The 15318-nt window shown below is 39.7% G+C and overlaps 1 protein-coding gene across 1 annotated transcript in view; it reads left to right on the top strand.

Annotated features, from left to right (window-relative positions):
• Window positions 1–15318, top strand: part of LOC128745550 (calcium-activated chloride channel regulator 2-like) — a 93555-nt gene that overhangs the window by 40190 nt on the left and 38047 nt on the right. The gene's annotated exons all lie outside the window — the stretch shown is intronic.

Here is a 15318-nt window from a genome sequence, read left to right on the forward strand (position 1 = left end):
GTTCGATTAATGTACATAAACCTATAAGATTGTAGGCCAGTAGACTAGGATATAAGATGCTAATGATGTACATAAAAAAGTAGACCGAATTATAAACCGATATGAATGGAAGTTTAGTTGGGCATGTTTTTTCTCTGTATTCGTATCCGAAGTATTCCAGTATGTTTGACTTATAGCGATTGATACCTAAGACCTATACAGAAAGCTCAATATGATTGGACAACCGACGACTTTTTTGAGTTACTTAGAAGTAAGTATTGAGAATTCATTCCAAACTAATCTTGTCGTGTGAAACGACATCTAAAGTTGATATGTGACGCTATGCTGGAACTACTTCCCTTACCTAGAGCTAACCTAACTCTTCTGTGAGCGTTTTCACTCTTCGACGTATTTTGTCTCACGTCTTAGCACTAAGCCTGTCTTCGAAAGATAAGCTTCTAATTTGACTTAACAGCCGGACTTCTTATGAACATCGCGCGGAGCGGCACATTTGCCGCAACCGGTGCTTCTGACAATTGAACCCACTGTTGATGTTATGGAGGACGAAAACACCAGAGCACGGTGCTTTGACTTCGGCTCGGTACCGATGCGCACGATGCCAGCGGACTTGCATTGTTTCGTACTTCGGTAATTTCTATCTCATACATTCATATTACGCATATGCCGAACGGAGCATGCCAGCTGTTTTCGATGCAGGTAGGTAGATTCGCAGAGAGATTCCTAGCACGAAACTTAAAAATCAGAATAAGTTATGTGCTAAGCTGCCGTATTCTGGTGCACCGTAACCAAGAGCGTGTTGCATACGAACGGAGTAGCATACTTTAGCACAGTTCACAGTGCGGTGCGCGCTTTCATAAGTCTGCCTAATACTATCTGTAATTGTCAATCTATAACTTTTACTATTGCACTTCTCCTAATCTATATAGTCTACCTAACATTTTACCCTGCTGTGAGCATTACTCTTTACATTGGATAAAGGAGCCAACAAAATCAGAGCGATTCAGCAAATCCAGAAGTAATTCTCGCTGAAATGGAGCCACTACTGACACGAGGTCTTCAAATATTGGAACTTTTGAGCTTAATTGGTTGAAAATGGTTAAAAAATAAGAATCACACTTTTGATACCTCGAAATAGTGGACCCCTCGTTTATTGTTTTATTTAGTTAATGCCATTGCACACCTAACTTGATAAACCTTTCTTATAGCATTTTTTCTCAGCTTTCCGATGGTTGAAATTAAAATCGGTTGGGGAACTCATGGTGAAAACGGCGATTGTTTGATAAAATCCAATATGGCGACCAAATCCAAGATGGCCGCCAAAAATTTTTTTGACGTAAGACTACGTCTTTGTTTACTATACTGAGACTGGGTAGCACATTGTGAAAACGAAAATAAAAGTGTAACGTTTGAATGAAAGATTTCAAATGCTAATAACCACTAAGCTACTGCACGAAACTGTACAATTTATATGTCGTTGGATAGATAAAATGACCAGCAATTTTATGGGGGCGAGTGACCAATTTTAAGGAGGGCGTAAGAGGGGGGGCTCTTATACGAATGAAAGACAAATTTCCTCAAAACTCGAGAACTAATCAAGCAAATTGCACCAAATTTGGCATGTGGCGGTTTCAGAAGGCAGAAATTTTTTCTATCGTGTACTGAGACCCTTTATCTTTCTAAGAGGGGCGGGGCTCCCATACAAATGAAATACAAATTTCCTCATAACTCGAGAACTAATCAAGCAAAAGGAACCAAATTTGGCATGTGGGGCTAATTGTAGGCATGAATTTATTTTATGATGGTTTGAGGATAAGGATTCTCATACAAATAAAGCAGAAATTTTTGCGTATGAGCCATATTTTCTGCTATGTAACAAGCGGTAAGCTGTGAAAGTAAACTAGTAAAATCTTCGCGGAGCAAAAGACAGTTAATCGACGCCGCTAACTTATGTGCCTCTTGCCATTCATTTCAAAAGAGAAGGACATTCAAATGGCACGTCATATTTGCGATGAACGTGCTTTGGTTTTAATATTATTTGTAACCAATGGCCCTTTTAACGGCCACAAGCGAGATAAAGTAAGATTATTGAAACATGTCAAACTATGCATAATCATATTCAATACAATAATCTGTGGGCTGGTCATTCATTACCATTTCAACCTTTATGATGCACACAAGTGATTTCTAAAAAAAATCTCTATGTCTCATTAGTTGCAGGCCTTGTACTTATGAACCTCCTTCCACGTATTTTCAAAGCGACCATTCAATGAAGAATTGAATTTGAATATTTCGCTCTTCTCTTTTAAAAATTCAATTAAATAATGGCACTAACAGATTTTTATAAACATACATATGCCAGATATGCAGTTTACATTAGTCCTTGATCTAATGATCTGATATAGTCCTACGTCACTCTTTCGTACAACCCTTAGGGTTGTATACCTTGTAGTTTTTACTCCATTTGAAAGCTCTGTTCATCTTCTTTACAAAACCGAGCCATTTGTTAGTTGTTTCATGGCAAATTTATGAAATTTGGTCAAAATTCAACTTTTTTGAACCTGTTAGACCCCTTGGCGCACGAGGGGTCCACTATTTCGAGGTATCAAAAGTGTAATTCTTATTTTTTAACCATTTTCAACCAATTAAGCGCAAAAGTTCCAATATTTGAAGATCTCATGTCAGTAGTGGCCCCGTTTCAACGAGAATCGCTCTAAAATATATATTTTTCGTCAGGTATTCTGGTCTCATATCTAGCCCACTGCAACATGCCTCGCTGTAGTTCCTTCAAAAACTCAACATATTTGTAAACTTGATACACAACACTTCACACACTCGTCTACTAGCTTGCTTTGAATTCGTGTTCAGGAGAATCAGTGTTCGGTGATGGAAAAGACTTTTTTAACTTTAGAGTTTTGTACCCAAAACACAGCCAAATAATAAATAAAAACAAAACGAAATTGTATTATTTTAACCGTCTTCTTGTTTTTCAGTTTTCACGGATTGCGTTTCAATCCTAATGTGGAATACTATGTGTATGATTTTTTTCATCCACTTTTCTTGGTTGAATCGTTTCAAAATAATTATCACTATAAACGGATAATTCTGTACAGTCAAATAAAAAATTAAAAATAGTGTTTAATTCAAATTTTTCAGTCGACCCTGTCCTTTTAACTAGTTTTGTCGAAATTGTGTCCAACTAAATCGTGCGCCGCCTTGAAATCCACAAGCTAAGCGCTTGGCTAAGCATTTGTTTAACTCCTGTTGCCCAGTTTGCCTTAAAATGTTTCCGTTAGATGATGGCTCAGTATTTTTCGACCATTTTAGCACGGATCACCTGCTTGCTTTCACAAGTTTAGCGTCTTGGGAGGGTTCTTGCTCCTGTCCTGTCATAATATTTTACGGTGACCTATTTATCACTGGTTTTAGTCATTAATAGGTTGCAATAAATAAAAGTGACAGAGATGTGCTGCTTCGGTGGCAACTACCTGCGTGTCGTTGCGGGCCTACTATGCCATGGCTTCGTGGTTCCGTTATGGCAGTATGTAAAATCCTGCGAAAATAGTACGGAACAATCGTTTTGCTACAGGAAAGATAGCAGACGTTTTTACAGACACTGGTTCACGTAAATTTCTTGATTGACGGTCGCAGTTTCAATATACATGTCGATTTTACAGATCACCTGCAAAACTAGATATTTTCTAGCTGATTTCGATGGTTTCATATGACTGAAAATGTCTGCCACTTGTTCCTACCCGGTGCCGTCTGAAATTCCTGCCCCGGAGGCTGTTTGCGTTGACGTTTTGTCGCCCATCACCACGCAATCGAACTTCATCAACATCGTCGTGTACAGTTAAAACTTGCTGAAAACTACTCAAAATATCCTTAAAATGGTAGCCTCTGAGCAGTTTACCAACCAAAAAATTGGTAAAAGAAAGCCGAAAGTGTGTTATTTCTCGCAGCAAGTAGTCTAAATTGGTTAAATTTTCTACTCAAAACCTGAGTTTGAACACTTCAAAGGTATTTTGAGTAGTTTTAACCAAGTTCTAGCAAAATCCATCCTATTTACAAGTAAATTAATTTAAAAATGCATGGTTGTTTGCGTCGTCTCGAACTGAGAAGTTTAGACTTGAAAACGCTGGTTATTTTTCATCTTAGGGACTTTCGTTTTTCGATTTCTTCCCGATCCAGGCTTCCGACATCCAGGTTTGCCGACAAACATTCCCGGAACACTATTATGCTAGTGATAGTTGATTTGGTCGTTTTTAACAATTTTGCTAATGCGACGTGCTTGTAGGCAGAATTTTCGCGATGGACGACACTAAATCTTCATCCTTTTGCTTAGATGCCATTTTGATAACACAAAATCATATGTCATAATCAAAATAGAGGCATAAGTCTGCACGCATACGCCTTCACATTGAGAGGTATTTAGGTTTTCTAAGGTGTCATTAATGAGCCGTCATTAATTTTGTACTTTTCAAAAGGAGTTTTGAAACAAAAATTCTGTCCATGAAAATATATTCGCTGTGTTCAGATTGGCAAGAATAATGCAGTGAATACCTACATTTTTAAATACAGAACCACTGTTTTGTGCCCAAAAACTACTTTCGAAATTGGGCTTGCCGATGAAAAGTTAATGATTGCTCATTTCCTGTTAAACGCGAAATTAAAAGGCAATACATCAAGTTTAATTCGGGTCAATATTGATCGTAACACTCTTAAAGCCTTCCCAAAAGTTCCCACACGCACATTCAAGAAAATCAGTAATCGCCTGAGTATCCTTTCGTAACAACAAATAACATCAAAATAGAAATATTTTTTTTTTTTTTGAAACGATGGTTCTACAATTGATGAAGGGACGGTAGGGAAAGAAAATGAAAATTTTTTGGTGAAGGTGGGGAAGAACGGAAAGGAAGGGGGGGGGGGGTATTGGTAGCTATGCTTGACAAGTAGTCATTTTGACTCCTACCTTTTGTCCAATACTGGAAGGTGCATGAGTCGAACCAAGCTGTAATCTGAGATTACAACCGGATTCGAACCCACAACACCCGCCAGGGCATGTGGTTCGCTGGTACTTGTACCTTTGAACCATAGAGGCGCTGGACAAAAGGAGACCGCAAAATCCACTTCTCAAGGATAGCGACGCGTTAGGTTGGGTTATCGACACATATTGTGCCGCTTCCTACATCAATTGCAGATTACCACCGAGCGAGAAGTTTTTAATCTAACTACTGTTTACTTTCAGGACGACGACACTATGCCGGCCCTTACGTCTTGCAAGGTACTGCACGTGACGTTGTTCGTCTGTTAGCTTGTGTTAGCCGCGTTTCTCGGCGCGGGTTTTCGAGGGAAGGCCCCGTCCTATGTAATAGACTAATCTCAAGTTTTTAGTCTTGACCTTGAAATGCGGTCATACATATATATTATCGTTTCAAAAAAAAATATTAATATATATGTATGACCGCATTTCAAGGTCAAGACTAAAAACTTGAGATTAGTCTATTACATAGGAACGGGGCCTTCCCTCGAAAACCCGCGCCGAGAAACGCGGCTAACACAAGCTAACAGACGAACAACGTCACGTGCAGTACCTTGCAAGTCGTAAGGGCCGCATAGTGTCGTCGTCCTGAAAGTAAACAGTAGTTAGATTAAAAACTTCTCGCTCGGTGGTAATCTGCAATTGATGTAGGAAGCAGCACAATATGTGTCGGTAACCCAACCTAACGCGTCGCTATCCTTGAGAAGTAGATTTTGCGGTCTCCTTTTGTCCAGCGCCTCTATGGTTCAAAGGTACAAGTACCAGCGAACCACATGCCCTGGCGGGTGTTGTGGGTTCGAATCCGGTTGTAATCTCAGATTACAGCTTGGTTCGACTCATGCACCTTCCAGTATTGGACAAAAGGTAGGAGTCAAAATGACTACTTGTCAAGCATAGCTACCAATACCCCCCCCCTTCCTTTCCGCTCTTCCCCACCTTCACCAAAAAATTTTCATTTTCTTTCCCTACCGTCCCTTCATCAATTGTAGAACCATCGTTTCAAAAAAAAAAAAAAAATATTAATATATATGTATGACCGCATTTCAAGGTCAAGACTAAAAACTTGAGATTAGTCTATCAAAATAGAAAGTACGAGAAATGCTGGACTTCCCACGTGGCACCTAATGCTTCTCGTTGGTCTTGTGTAGAGCTGTGCTGGTCTTTGTGTGTTGATTTTACTTGTCTAATCCACTTCAGCCAAACAAAATTTTAAAAATTGATGTATTATAGAATCAATTCTCCTCCTCATCTTCTAGCAACTTATAACCAGGTTGTCTTCAATGTTGCGAATCGATCGAGAAGTCAACAATGCCTACCATGCCATGCCTACACGCGAAAGAGTATGAGAATCATAACATTCAATGTTTACGCCATACGCAGTGGCGTAAAAGAAACAGCGTGCAGACATTCTGCTACCCACAGACCCGCGCACGCGCCTTCTCACATCGGCATCATGCATAGCTTATTCCCGAATCAAATAACTCCTGAGCAATCAGTTACCCGTGAGACTTGTGGCGCACTGGAATACAAATTTTGCATTTATTTTGAAGTACATCTTTGTTTACTATACCGGGTAGGGTAGCACTTTGTGAAAACGAAAATAGAAATGTAACGTTTGAATGAAAGATTTTAAATGGTAATAACTACTAAACTACTGAACGAAATTGAATAATTTATATGTCGTTGGATAGATAAAATTACCAGAAATTTTATGGTATCTATCTATATATATAAAAATAAATTTCTGTCTGTTTGTCTGTCCGTCTGTCTGTATGCATGTTCCTTATAGACTCGGAAAGTACTGAATCGATTGGCGTGAAAATTTGCATGTAGGGGTTTTCAGGGCCGGGGAAGGTTCTTATGATAGTTAGAAACCACTCCCTCCGTAAGAGGGAGGCCTCCACACAAATGAAATACAAATTTCTGCATAACTTGAGAACTAATCAAGCAAATGGAACCCAATTTGTCATGTTGGGGTTATAAGATGCAATATTTTTTTATATGGCGAATTATTACCCCTGCTCCTATATGAGGGGGGGGGGGCTCCCATATAAATGCAATATAAATTTTCTCTTATCTCGAGAACTAATCAAGCAAATGAAACCAAATTTAGCATGTGGGAGTTTTTAGAAGCAGGATTTTTTTCTATGGTGTACTGAGTCCCTTCCTTGCTTTAACAGAGGGGAGGGGAAGAAAACTAATTACGCAAATGGAACCAAATTTGGCATGTGGGGGTTTTCGGAGGCAGTAGTTTTTTATGGTGAATTAGGACCCCTGCCTTCTTTAAGAGAGCGGGGATCCCATACAAATAATGCAGTTTACATTAGTCTTTGATCTAATGATATGATATAGTCCTACGTCACCCTTTCGTACAACCCTTAGGGCTGTATACCTTGTTATTTTTCTTGTCTTCCCGAGCAGCACCGAAAAGCAAAATAATATAAAAATAATATCAAACTGTGTTATAATGCTATGTTTTGTTATTGAATTGATATGGAGATACATTGATAACACATTTTGTACATGTAGAGAAGATATTTAAAACAGTGCCAGTGGTTGTAAGATGAGTTTATTAACTGATTTTGTAATCATATCATATTATGACCTTATTTTATCATCTATGTCAGACAAAAAAGACAAAATTTTGATATAAGGTATTCGATTTCCATAACTCATTTTGATATTATTTTACTCTTCGCTCCTGCTCGGGTTCTTCATCCTCGCCCTCGATTCTACTCACGTGCGGGAGCGCGAGACGTCGCCAGTAATCGGTATCAGCAGTTCGGGCTACAACGACGAACGACGAGCAACGACTGTTACTGTTAGCTAAATACACACTCGCAAAAACTCGTTACAGTGCATGAAGAAATAAGAGCGGGAGTTTTAAAGGGATGCTTATACCGGTGTGTTCGTTAGTCCGAGTGGACATGGGGGACAATTCGTTCAGCATCTCGACACTCGCAAGTTTGTTTTAATCTGATCTAGCCAACTCCTGTATTTCCAGTGCCTTGAAATGTTCTTAAAGAGAATAGATACCGCTGCACAGTCGTTCAGCTTTCTCTAAACATGACCGGACCACCCAACTCTCTCGATTTTCGCCAATCTTACGTTGGGAATCACTCTGGTTCATACATCGACGCCACTCTCTACCTTATGGCCGTGCGAAATCTCGCGAATTTTCATCTTTACCGATATTTAACGAAATCGTACGAAATTTACCTTAGATCTATAATGGTGGATAACCATTAAAGTATGGGTGAATTTATGGTAAATTTCGTCTGGTTTGGTTCGATTTCGGTGAAGACGAAATTTCGCGAGATCGCGCACAGCCTTACTCCGCTTACCGTTTATACTCCTCCGCAAATAACCCGTAACATCTTTCGTTCGTTTCGTAACCTGTCATTCAAATACAGCAAATACACGCATATCTTCTATAACCTAAGCTTAAGTTTTAAGTCCGTAAAAGACTACCGGTATGATTAGTGTTTTGTACATCATCAGCTTTGTATGGCGGTGTATGTTCCTATACTCCTTGATTGAAACTTCCTGCCTAGGGAACAATATGCTCAACTATTAACTGAAATGCGTCGTTGAATCTGCTTACTCACCTAACTTACGGCGGTGACCAGAGATCCCAATTTCGACAACCACTTCAAGTTCATCGCTGTCATGGTCATGGGAAGCAAATATTGATTTCTATAGAGTTTCTTCCAACTATATATTTGGTTTTTAGTCTGGCGTAGATGGTCTTCGTCATCCCAAAGTTTCTAGTAATGGTGTTGAGAGGGTTGGCTAGACTTTGGCTACTTTTTCCGATGAACGTTCCACTCGTTTCGGTGCTCACTCGCCAATTCATACCTTCAATAGCGATGTTGAATAGTTAACATACGAGACAGTCCATTACATTGCTCGTAAACACGCACATAGCACATCACTCACTCCAAGACAGCTTTGATCAGCCACTTCAGTTTGTCTGGAAGACAGTTCTTGAGCATTATCTGACATTGCTCTTCGCGTCTGACTGCATCGTGTGCTGCCTTGAAATCCACGATAATTGGATGCGTGGGCACGTAATACTCTCTACAATTCTGTAGCATTTGTATAAGTATTAAATTTGCAGTTGTAGCGAATGGGCTCCCATAAAAGCCGCCTACAAAACCTCTTGCAATTGGGGGGAGGCGAAGTAACAAGATCTGAGCCGACGTTGATCAGCGTAATTAATTACCGTAATCCAGCTGATAGCCGTTTTTGTAGATGGGACAAACCGCCCCTTTCATCCACTCCTACGGTAGTTTCTACTTCTCCTACCAAATTTTTAATTCATCCAATAAAGAACCATTGCTAATTATTTCTCACCATTTTTGTAGAGTTCTTGTGATCTTGTATTTATGGATCGAACCTTTCCAAATTTTTGAGTCAAAAGCCACCGGAAAGGATCAAGTCGATTCTTTCCGGTGACTCTATCAGTTTTCAGTTGCACGATTGCTCGCCGGATTCTTTCACAGTCGGGAGCCGGCTCGTTATTATCATTTGTAAGTACTCCCAGGTTAACTTCCGTTCCGTGTTCTTCTGGTATATCACTATTGAGAAGTTTTCTACCCATCGACCATCGATCAGGTTTCCCTTCTCGTCACTACACACATCAGGTTTCGGTATACATTCTTTACGACAGCGTTTCCCAAATAGTGATTCGCGAGCCTCCAAGGGATCGCCAAACATTTAGCTCGCAGCAAAATAATATACAGGATTCCGTCAGAAGGTTCGCGAGCCAAAAAAAGTTGGACGAAGCCTTATACGAGGGTCGGAGCAGATAGTTCCATAGAGGAAGGTAGAGCCTCATCTAGCAGGGGCACGTAGTTTTCGGCAGTTTACGGGTTGTTCGAATCCTTCTGTTGAGGATTGTCTAATTTCAGAAGAAAACCCTCGACAGCAATTATTTATAGTTACTTATAGTTACTTATAGTAAGCAGCTTCAAAAGTGTAAAGTATTCATTTAATTCAATTTTCGTTTAACATTAATACTAAATTTAACTTACTTTATGGTTCCTCTCCTATCTTCAATACGAAAATCTCAACTTATTTTAAATCTCGGCGAATCAGTTAGAATATATTCTACTACTATATATTCTTTGGAAGGGCAATCTTGTAGGTGATCCCTGAGCTGGCATCGGCGTACATCAAACACTGTAAATTATTTACTAAACCGAACAGCTTTCGTCCAGCGGAATATGTGGGTAATTTAGTTTCCTGCAGAAAAGCGCATCATTATAAGCACATGGATAACATGTCGAACGGTAGAATGCTCCAGTATTATGATACTGGCGAATTAGCCCGTATGTCTTACCTGTGGCCTATGTATTTTTAGTAACTACCAACTTTCTATAACTAAATATACGTTAAGTATATTCTTCCACGAAAAATGCGATTTTCAAGCTAATTTTTACTAACGCGTTGAACGCGACCTATTGTTTTCCACTACTTATATGCTGAGTCAGCTTTGACACATAATTGGCCCTAACCTAGTTTATCGTAACGCTTTTACTCAATTCATATCGATTGCCGTGAGATACCCGGTTCTGACACTACTATCAGCGGTGCTGGCAGTTTGATTACTGCCGTTTTTAACACCATCTTCGAGAAATATTTAGAACCACGATCTTTTATCTCAAAAAGAGCAAATCAAAGCAAAGCCGAGGCGCTACATTCCGTTATCGAAACTTGACCTTCTGTTTTTATACGACGGACTTCACAGCCAGCTGTTAGAATACAAGACAATAGAAGGGGGCCAGTTGCTACGATCGTATTGATGCCAAACAGTCTCTCCCAGCCGAGATTCGAACATACGACGACTGGCATATTAGGCCAGCATCATACCTCGAGGCCACATGGGAGGAATCTTTCATCTCATCAATGCGTAATATAGTCAGTCATACAGGCAGAAACTATTCTGATCATTTTTAAACCTTAAACAACAACAGCATCGCCACTTACAGCCAGATAGCAGGTGAGCTGAGAGTTCATTTAGAAACAGCGAGCCAACCAATGAATGGTCCAAGGTTGCTTCCCTGTGGTACATCAGCGATGTCGAGAAATGGTATGAATACTCGGATCGGATCCTCACTCCCTTAACCTATGTCATGTTTGATAGGAAACAGTAACGGATTGCAAAACAGCGAGGACACTTCCAGTTTTTCAGCTCTTACAAGAGTACTGTGAACTAAGCAGCAACCTATACTTTCAAGTACTTTTTTTACAAGATTTATTTTTTCGATTACAAAGAATGGGGCAACTTAGGGACCATTCTCTCATTACTCAATGCATTTGGCCCGATATTCATCACGTAGTTTGAAATTGTGCCTAAAGTTTGCCGTTTTTGAGTAATGAAAAAAAACAAACCGTGTAAAAAAGACTTTAGTGTAGTTTGAATTCAGTTCAAATTGAGTTCTAGGTAACTTTCTCACACTATGCATGAAAACATAACCTAATTCTTAATACAGTATTTTGATGTTTGATGATGATTGATAATACAGATGTAAATAAACCGAGTGAGACTTCGCTAATCTCATGTTAGTCCAATAAAGTACTGGAACTCATGTCAGAAAAATGGACTGTTGGCATTCGTAAATATATTACAAGTACGGAAACCGGATAAAAGGTTAAGATATTACGTATCAAAATTTATCAACGTCTTTTCAATAAGTGCATTATGCCTTGCTCAACACATTTGAAATAGCCATCGTCATGATTTTCACTGAACGATATCTCAATATCTCATTGCATCTTAGTGGCTGATTCGGTCCCCATATTCAACTCGGTTGCATTCGAAAAACAAAGCACACTACATTTACATCCGAAATGCATATTTCAGGAACAAACAAAACGGCTGGATCTCTGGAAGGGTAACCGACAAGCAACGGTAGAAACACGAACGTACGTGATTTGACTTACTAATTTGCTCAAACCAACCGAACGAAAGTCAGGGAATAAAGAGACAGTACGGAACATGTACGGTTTCAAGTTCCAGCCCAAGCACATAAACCGACAGTGCTTATGAAGATGACAGTTTACTCGGGTCAAAAATTCACACCATTTTCGGATATGCATCTTATCTTCCTTTCCGACTATCGTACTACCGTCAGGGATCCATAAAATTAGGTATTCTAGCATGCTGATGGGAAGGTTCTCAACTCATTGACTGTCGCCTTTTTATGACCGGATTTGAAACTGTTGCTCACAGCTGTAGACAAGGATACATTGAAATATGCATGATTGCATGTAGGTGTGTAATTTAAATATTCGAAAAAAGTTGTGAATTGCCTATAAATCATTTGATGAGATTTCCTTTTCTAGCTTCAGTTTCCTCCGGGCGCGATCTATGCAGCGAACGCGAAAGCCGGAGCCTATCGATGAAACATAATAACATTTTAAATATTTACGCAGTTGTTTTGGGGGCTACTTGAAATGAGCTTCCCATTTCAGCATTATATTGTTATGCTTGACAGCGGCGCGTACCGTGCTTGTCCCTCCGAGACATATTGTCACTTTCGGTTTTCCTTTCCATTGTCCTTCGCTCGCCGGGACCCAAATCTGGCCGGTACACCCCGGGGCGTGCTTGAATTTGAATGAACAATTCGTCAAGTTTTATGTTTTCCCGGAGTGTTGCTGGAATTTCTAGGCAATTATCAAGGGTTCCGGCAAATCACGAGAAATGACGGGGCCGGTAAGCTATCGCTCGATGCATTAATTATTTTGCCCGGCACTTAGCTCGCGTCATTGCAATTCAAATTCTGGGTTACCGATTCATCTTGTCCGGCGAGATTTTTTGAACTTTATTCTATCAAGTCGAACCGGCCTGAATGATTAGATTTTCCACGCTTCCCGGACTACGAGAAAACACTCTAGCTGTTATTGGTTTAATATAATTTTGCAGCCTTCTCTCAAACATTTAGCTCCAACCGCGAGATTCCAAAGCACTAATAATTTAATCAATCATGCGGTTTTGTGGTCTGACTTTGGTGAAGAAAATTGGACCCTAATAATTGCTGTTAAGATCAAACAACCGAAATCTGAAGCTAAAATAAAGGAAAATTCAGTAAAATTATATTGCGCTACTTTAAACGAACCGGTGCTACAGAAACTTTGTAAGTTATTTTGGTCCGGGAAGACTTTTTTCGATTCTACGACCAAGTCATTTATTTAACCATACTGTTCCTTTCAATCAGCTACCAACCGTCAAAAATTTGGCATCCATCCTTGGATTTCTTTGCTTAACACACAAAGCCCCGGTTTCGTTCAATTCTCCAACTCGATTACTACAGCCGTTCGCTAAGGGAAGACGTTGACATTCTTTTTTTTTTTTTGGGCCCACATTGTCTGACATTGCTCCGGGAGAAAGAAACCTTTATCAAAAAAGGAGGAAAATCTTTTCAAAACCGCTTCACCTACGTCCCCCGTCAGTCCAAACGGTTCAGCACGGTATTCTCGTCTTCTGACAGTCTATTGCCTTTTGCTGCCAACCAATGTTGATAAACAGCCAAAGTGTAGTATAAATCAAAACCGTCGAAGGATTGTAGCACCGATAAATTGATTAATGAAGTTCGATCTTTGCTAGGTACAGACTTACTTTCGGCGAGCAGAATTTTTGGACAAAGGATAACAAGTCAAGGTGCTTTTTATTCTAGTGAGTACACTGCAAAGTGTAGTAGATAAGCGAGGTATTAATAAAAGTTGGCATCCGCAAAATATGTATGCCCGCTATATACTTCGAGTCACAGGTCTCAAGCGCACACACGCACACAGGCAGACGGCAGCCTTTCCACTCTTTCCTATCTGGAAAGGCTGCCGTCTGCCTGTGTGCGTGTGTGCGCTTGAGACCTGTGACTCGAAGTATATAGCGGGCATACATATTTTGCGGATGCCAACTTTTATTAATACCTCGCTTATCTACTACACAAAGGTAGTGCAATCAGAAACAATTCATGTTGAACTAATATTTTTTCGTACAGAAATTGACGGCATTTTTGCTTCAACAAGTTGAAATTTTCCTCTGAGTTTCACATTTGATGTTTGGAAAACGAAAAAGAAAAAAATTAAAAAGCAGCTGCTGAGACATGATTTGAAGTGTAAAATTGCCTTTACTTTGGTAGCCTTGCCGCTGTCTTAAAAGAAACTTTTTAGCAAATATAACTCATTGATTATTGACTCGCATTGATACCGAAAAACAGCGTGACGTAAAGCGATATTACTTTAAAAATGTTCACTGTTAAATTCGAAGTAAAAATAAAAAAGTTTGCATATCGATTGATGAATTTTTCCGATGATGATAAGAAATAGAAAAGAATTGTTGAATATGTTCGGGTAACAAATTTAAATAGTAATTAAAAATTCAGGGACTGGGACTGGGACTGGGACTGGGACTGGGACTGGGACTGGGACTGGGACTGGGACTGGGACTGGGACTGGGACTGGGACTGGGACTGGGACTGGGACTGGGACTGGGACTGGGACTGGGACTGGGACTAGGTTCATTGAATCAGTTACGTCTTGGCACGTCTTCGGAACAATTTACTGTTTGTTAACGTTGTGATAGAATGTTTATATAACTACTATTGACAGATACTTAACGATTATTAAATATCACAAATAACAGTACCTTTCATTTGGTATCAAAATTACTGAAATCGGTTCCATGGTTAAAAAGTTATGTATTCTTAAAGAACGAAAGCAATATGCAATATGCTAAATATGGGTGCAAAATTTAACAAAAAGTAAGGACACAAAATTTTAATTAATTATATTTTAATTAATTATAGAATTACTAATATGTTCATTTAGTTCATTTAGTGGTGCTTTGCAGAAATGAGACGAATTATTTTTGGACCCTCTGGCCACGGATCGAACGCTTAGTCATCCCATCCCATAGTGCTATTTCCTTTAAAACGGAAAACTTTTTTCAAAACTCGCTTCCTTTTAACAGTGCTTAGCAAACACCAATTTGCAGCTTCTGTGCATGGTTATTGCTCCCGGAAACAGAAAACAGGAAACCTAGAACGCAGCACACTTCCAATGAGAAATCAGTCCGGAAGTTACTTTGTTATCCGGAGCAGCCCCAATTGTTTGAGAGAGACTAGGAACAACGACGACGACGACGACGCCTTGCCGAAGGGCTGTCAGTTCCGAGCAGTTTAAACAGCTTCCAGTCGCCCGGAGGACACACACTGAAAAACTCATTGTTCCTAACAATGCAGAACGGGTGACGCAGTGAAAAAATGTCCGATTTT

Source organism: Sabethes cyaneus, chromosome 1 (genome assembly GCF_943734655.1).
Source record: "Sabethes cyaneus chromosome 1, idSabCyanKW18_F2, whole genome shotgun sequence".
Classification (NCBI taxonomy): domain Eukaryota; kingdom Metazoa; phylum Arthropoda; class Insecta; order Diptera; family Culicidae; genus Sabethes; species Sabethes cyaneus.